We start from the raw sequence: 7,079 nt of genomic DNA, 5'->3' as shown, positions 1-7,079 counted from the left end.
GAAGTGGTGGAGGCTGGTACAATTGCAACATTTAAGAGGCATTTGGATGGGTATATGAATAGGAAGGATTTGGAGGGATATGGGTCAGGTGTTGGCAGGTGGGACTAGATTGGGTTGGGATATCTGGTTGGCATGGACGGGTTGGACCGAATAGTCTGTTTCCATGCTGTACATCTCTATGACTCTATGAAAGAAAGGAGGAGAAATGCTCCCATCCACATCAACAGAGCTGAGGTTGAGAGGGTAGAGAGCGTCAACTTCCCAGGAATTAGAATAATTGAGAATCTGCTTGAACTTCCCATGTAGATGCAATGACCATGAAGGGACAACAATGCCTCTTCTTCCTCGGGCAGCTCAGGAAGTTTGGCATGTCCATAAGGACTCTCACTAACCTTTCCAGATGCAACATTGAAAGCACACTGTCCGGGTACATAACAGCCTGGTACGGCAACTGCTCTGCCCAGGACCATAAGAAACGACAGAAGGTTGTGGGCACAGCCCAGACCATCACTTAAGCCAACCTTCCATCCATGAACTCCATTTACACTGCTCATTGCTGCAGAAAGGCTGCCAACTACATCAAAGACCCACCGCACCTCGGTAATGCTCTCCTACAAGCTCTTCCGTCAGGCAGAGATACAGAACTTTGAACACACTCCCAGCAAGTTCAAGAAAAGCTTCTGTCCATCCATTACTAGAATAATGAATGGACTTTCTAACTTTAAATAATGCTGATCTTGCTGATGTTGCTCTTGCCTAATGCAAGCCCTGTGCGCTATAACCTGTTTAGGGAAGGTAAATTAATCCATTAAAAACTTACCTTGTGTATAGGCAGAACGCACATCGAGCAGGAGCAGACACAGACCAGCTGAATAAGTGAGGTAATATATTTGGGCAGTTGCTTTATCTGAAACATGACTATGGCAGTATCTCCCACCCACCCTCCTCCTCAAACCAAAAAAAAGATTTTGTGCGCCAATTCAGTAAGGTTACTAGATTTTTTTCACAATAGTCTCATTGGGAATTCAGAACAGTGGGAATGGATATTAGGGCAGTTGAATGCTCCTCCTGTAGATTGTGGAAGGTAAGGGTCACCACCCTAGCATTCCCACTGACTTCACCTGTGGGAAGTGCACCCAATTCCAGCTCCTCGGAAACCACATTTGGGAACTGGAGCCAGAGCTGCATGAACTTTGGATCATTCTGGAGGCTGAGGGGGTAATTGAGAGGAGTTACAGGGTGGTAGTCACACCTCAGGTACAGGTAGAAGGTAGATGGGTTATAGTCAAGCGACGGAAAGAGAAGAGGCAGACAGTGCAGGGATCCCCGTGGCCATTCCCCTCAATAACAAGTATACCAGTTTGGATACGTAAGGGAGATCGACTTACCAGGGGTAAGCAATGGGGTCCAGGTTTCTGGCCCAGAGTCTACTCCTGTTGCTCAGAAGGGAAGTGGAGAAAGGAGCAGAGCATTTGTCATTGGGGACTCCATAGTTAGGGGGACAGATAGGAGGTTCTTTGGGAACGAGAGAGACTCACGGTTGGTGTGTTGCCTCCCAGGTGCCAGGGCCTGTGATGTCTCGGATTGTGTTTTCAGGATCCTTAATTGGGTGGTAGAGCAGCCCCACGTCATGGTCCACAAAGGGATGAGGGTGTAAGGTAGAAATTCAAGGAGCTCAGGTGGAAGCTTAGAGCTAGAACAAACAGAGTTGTTATCTCGGGTTTGTTATCCATGCCACATGATAGTAAGGTGAGGAATAGAGAGAGGAGTTGAACATGTGGCTACAGTGATGGTGTAGGAGGGAGGGCTTTGGATACCTGGATAATTGGGGCTCATTCTGGGATAGGTGGGACCTCTACAAATGGGATGGTGTGCAGCTGAACCAGAGGGGTACCAATATCCTGGTGAGGGGGGGAGGGGGGGGGGGCGATGATATTCGTTAATGCTCTTCGGGAGAGTTTAAATTAATTCAGCAGTGGGGGTTGGGAACCTGAACTGCAGCTCCAGTGTACAGGAGGTTGAGAGTAGTGAGGTCATGAATAAGGTTTCAAGGTCGCAGGAGTATACTGGCAGGTAGGCAAGGTCGCAGGAGTATACTGGCAGGTAGGAAGTTGGTTTGAAGTGTGTTTACTTCAACGACAGGAGCATCCTGAGGTCATGAATAAGGTTTCAAGGTCGCAGGAGTATACCGGCAGGTAGGAAGTTGGTTTGAAGTGTGTTTACTTCAAACCAACAGGAGCATCCAGAAGAAGGTGGGTGAACTTGCAGCATGGGTTGGTACCTGGGACTTCGATGTTGTGGCCATTTCGGAGACATGGATAGAGCAGGGACAGGAATGGTTGTTGCAGGTTCTGGGATTTAGATGTTTCAGTAAGATCAGGGAAGGTTGTAAAAGAGGGGGAGGTGTGGCATTGATAGTCAAGGACAGTATTACAGCGGCTGAAAGGACATTTGATGAGGACTTGTCTACTGAGGTAGTATGGGCTGATGTTAGAAACAGGAAAGGAGAGGTCACCCTATTAGGAGTTTTCTATAGGCCACAGAAAAATTCCAGAGATGTGGAGGAAAGAATTGCAAAGATGATTCTGGATAGGAGCGAAAGTAACAGGGTAGTTGTTATGGGGGACTTTAACTTTCCAAATATTGACTGGAAAATCTATAGTTTGAGTACTTTAGATGGGTCAGTTTTTGTCTAATGTGTGCAGGAGGGTTTCCTGACACAGTATGTAGACAGGCCAACAAGGGGTGAGGCCACATTGGATTTGGTATTGGGGAATGAATGGAGCTAGGTGTTAGATTTGGAGGTAGGTGAGCACTTTGGTGATAGTGACCACAATTCGATTACATTAGCAATGGAAAGGGATTGGTATATACTGCAAGGCAAGAGTTATAGCTTGGGGAAAGGCAATTATGATGCAATTAGGCAAGATTTAGGATGCATAAGATGGGGAATGAAATGCAGGGTGTGGGCACAATTGAAATGTGGAGCTTGTTCAAGGATCATCACCTGCGTGGCCTTGATAAGTATGTCTCTGTCAGGCAGGGAGGAAGTGGTTGAGCGATGGAACTGTGGTTTACTAAGAAAGTTGAATCTCTTGTTAAGCGGAGGAAAGAGGCTTATGCAAAGATGAGGCATGAAGGCTCAGGGTGCTTGAGAGTTACAAATAGCCAGGAAAGACCTAAAGGGAGAGCTAAGAAGAGCCAGGAGGGGACATGAGAAGTCTTTGGCAGATAGGATCAAGGAAAACCCTAAAGCTTTCTATAGGTATATCAGGAATAAAAGAATGACAGCAGTAAGATTAGGGCCAGTCAAGGACAGTAATGGGAAATTGTGCGTGGAGTGCGAGAAGATAGAAGAGGCACTAAATGAATATGTTTTGTCAGTATTCACAGTGGAAAAAGACAATATTGTCGAGGAGAATTCCGAGATACAAGCTATTAGACTAGACAGGATTGAGGTTACTTTGGAGAAGGTGTTAGTAATTCTCGAAAGTGTGAAAATAGATAAGTCCCCTGGGCCTAATGGGATTTATCCTAGGATTCACTGGGAAGCTAGGGAGGAAATTGCAGAACCTTTGGCTTTGATCTTTATGTCATCATTGTCTACAGGAATAGTGCCAAAAGACTGGAGGATAGTGAATGTTGTCCCCTTGTTTAAGAAGGGGAGTAGAGACAACCCTGGTAATTATAGACCAGTGAGCCTTACTTTGGTTGTGTGTAAAGTGTTGGAAAAGATTATAAGAGACAGGATTTATAATCATGTAGAAAGGAAAAATTTGATTAGGGATAGTCAACACGGTTTTGTGAAGGGTAGGCTGTGACTCACAACCTTACTGAGTTCTTTGAAAAGGTGACCAAAGAGGTTGATGAGGGTAAAGGGGTTGATGTGGTGTATATGGATTTCAGTGAAGTTCCCCATGGTAGGCTATTGCAGAAAATATGGAGGCATGGAATTGAGGGTAGTTTAGTAGTTTGGATCAGACATTAGTTAGCTGAAAGAAGACAGAGGCTGGTGGTTGATGGGAGATGTTAATCCTGGAATTTAGTTATTAGTGGTGTACCACAAGGATCTGTTTTGGGGTCCCTGCTGTTTGTCATTTTTACAAATGACCTGGATGAGGGCGCAGAAGGATGGATTAGGAAATTTGCTGATGACACTAAGGTTGGTGGAGCTGTGGACAGTGCTGAAGAATTTTGTAGGTTACAGAGGAACATAGATAAGCTGCAGAGCTAGGCTGAGAGGTGGAAAATGGAGTTTAATGCAGAAAAGTGTGAGATGATTTACTTTGGGAGGAATAATAGGAACACAGAGTACTGGGTTAATAGTAAGATTCTTAGTAGTGTGGATGAACAGAGAGATCTCGGTGTCCATGTACATAGATCCCTGAAAGTTGCCACCCAGGTTGATAGGGTTGTTAAGAGGGGGTATGATGTGTCAGCTTTTATTAGTAGAGGGATAAAGTTTCGGAGCCATGACATCATGTTGCAGCTGTACAAAACTCCGGTGCAGCCAAACTTGGAATATTGCATGCAGTTCTGGTCACTGCATTATAGGAAGGATGTGTAAGCATTGGAAAGGTTTGCCTGGCATGGAGGGAAGGTCTTATGAGGAAAGGCTGAGGGACTTGAGTCTGTTTTCGTTAGAGAGAAGAAGGTGGAGATGTGATTTAATAGAAACATACAAGCTGATCAGAGGGTTAGATACAGTGTACAGTGAGAGTCTTTTTCATCAGATGGTGGTGACTAGCACAAGGGGACATAGCTTTAAACTGAGGGGTGATAGATGTAGGACAGATGTTAGAGGTAGGTTCTTTACTCAGAGAGCAGTAAGAGTGTGGAATGCCATTCCTGTTACAGTAGTAGCCCCGCCAACTTTATGGACATTTAAATGGTCATTAGATAAAAATATGAATGATAATGGAATAGTATACGTTAGATGGGCTTCAGATTTATTTCGGGTGAAAGTGAGGACTGCAGATGCTGGAGGTTAGAGTCAAGATTAGAGTGGTGCTGGAAATGCACAGCAAGTCAGGCAGCATCCAAGGAGCAAGAAAATCGACATTTCGGGCAAAAACCCTTCATCAGGAATCTGATGAAGGGCTCCTGCCCAAAACAATGATTTTCCTGCTCCTCAGATGCTGCCTGATCTGCTGTGCTTTTCCAGCACCACTCTAATCTTGACTTCAGATTTATTTCACAGATTGGCACAACACCGAAGGCTGAAGGACCTCTACTGTGCTGTCATGTTCTATGTTCTTTGTTCTCTGACCAACAGAGGGCAACAAAAAAAGAAATAAAGAGGAAGAAGATTAAATATGAGGGTTAGCTAGCCAGTAATATGAAGGAATACTGTAAGAGTTTCTTCAGATATGTAAAGGGCAAAAGAGAAGCAAAAGTGGACATTGGGCCACTGGAAAATGATGCTGGAGAGATAGTAATGGGGAACAAGGAAATGGCTGAAGAACTGAATAGTTACTTCACATAAGTCTTCACGGTGGAATACATGAGTAATATCCCAAAAATTCAAGGGAGTGAGGAGGCAGAGCTGAGTATGTTGGCCATCACCAAGGAGAAGGTGCTAGAAAAACTGAATGGCCTGAAGGTGGATAAATCACCTGGACCAGATGGACGACACCCCAGAGTTCTAAGGGAGATACCTGAAGAGATGGCGGAAGCGTTAATGGTAATCTTCCAGGAATCGCTAAAGTCAGTTAGGGTCCCGCAGGACTGGAACATCGCTAATGTGACACCACTGTTTAAAAAGGGAGTAAGGCAAAAGACAGAAAATTGCAGACTAATTAGCCTAACTTCAATTGTGGGTAAGATCCTGGAATCCATTGTGAAGGACAAGATTTCTGAATGCTTGGAAGTAAAATAGGGCAAAGTCCGCAAGGTTTCATCAAGGGGAGATCATGCCTGACAAATCTGCTAGAATTCTTTGAGGAAATAACGAGCACGTTAGACCAAGAGGAGCCAATGGATGTTATCTACCTGGGTTTCAAGAACGCCTTTGACAAAGTGCTGCACAGGAGACTACTGAGTAAGATAAGGGCCCATGGTATTAGAGGAAAGTGTTAGCATGGATAGAAGCTTGGCTGTCTGACATAAAGCAGAGTGGGGATAAAAGGGTCCTTCTCAGGATGGCAGCCGGTGACAAGTGGTGTTCTGCAAGGCTCAGTGTTGGGACCACTACATTTCATTTTATACATTAACAATCTTGATGAAGAAACTAAGGGCATTCTGGCTGGGATTGCAGATGATACAAAGACAGTTAGAGGGCCAGATAGTATTGAGGAGACAGAGAGGCTGGAGAAGGAGTTGGATTCGTTCGGAGAGTGGGCAAAGAAGTGGCAGGTGGAGTACAATGTGGGCAAGTGTGAGGTCATGCACTTTGCTAGAAAGAATAGAGGGATAGACTATTTTCTAAGTGGGGAGAAAATTCAGAAATCTGAAATGCAAAGAGTCTTGGGAGTTCTAGTCCAGGATTCTCTCAAGATAAATTGCAGGTTGAGTCAGTAGTTAGGAAGGCAAATGCAATGATGGCATTTATTTTGAGTGGCCATGAATATGAAAAGCAGGAATGTACTAGGACCCGAGGGCATAGCCGGAAATGTGTTGCTGGAAAAGCGCAGCAGGTCAGGCAGCATCCAGGGAACAGGAGAATCGACGTTTCGGGCATAAGCCCTTCTTCAGGAATGAGGAACGTTTGTCCAGCAGGCTAAGATAAAAGGTAGGGAGGAGGGACTTGGGGGAGGGGCGTCGGAAATGTGATAGGTGGAAAGAGGTCAAAGTGAGGGTGATAGGTCAGACTGGGGTGGGGGCGGAGAGGTCAGGAAGAAGAGGTCAGGTTCTTCCTGACCTCTCCGCCCCCACCCCAGTCTGACCTATCACCCTCACCTTGACCTCTTTCCACCTATCACATTTCCGACGCCCCTCCCCCAAGCCCCTCCTCCCTACCTTTTATCTTAGCCTGCTGGACAAACTGTCCTCATTCCAGAAGAAGGGCTTATGCCCGAAACGTCAATTCTCCTGTTCCCTGGATGCTGCCTGACCTGCTGCGCTTTTCCAGCAACACATTT

At 45.5% G+C, this 7,079-nt stretch overlaps 1 protein-coding gene across 1 annotated transcript in view; it reads left to right on the top strand.

Moving 5' to 3' along the window:
* LOC122556854 (E3 ubiquitin/ISG15 ligase TRIM25-like) overlaps positions 1 to 7,079 on the top strand; it is a 37,444-nt gene that overhangs the window by 9,862 nt on the left and 20,503 nt on the right. The window lies entirely within an intron of this gene.

This window comes from Chiloscyllium plagiosum, chromosome 14 (genome assembly GCF_004010195.1).
Source record: "Chiloscyllium plagiosum isolate BGI_BamShark_2017 chromosome 14, ASM401019v2, whole genome shotgun sequence".
Lineage (NCBI taxonomy): Eukaryota > Metazoa > Chordata > Chondrichthyes > Orectolobiformes > Hemiscylliidae > Chiloscyllium > Chiloscyllium plagiosum.
This window is presented reverse-complemented; position numbering and strand designations above follow the sequence as displayed.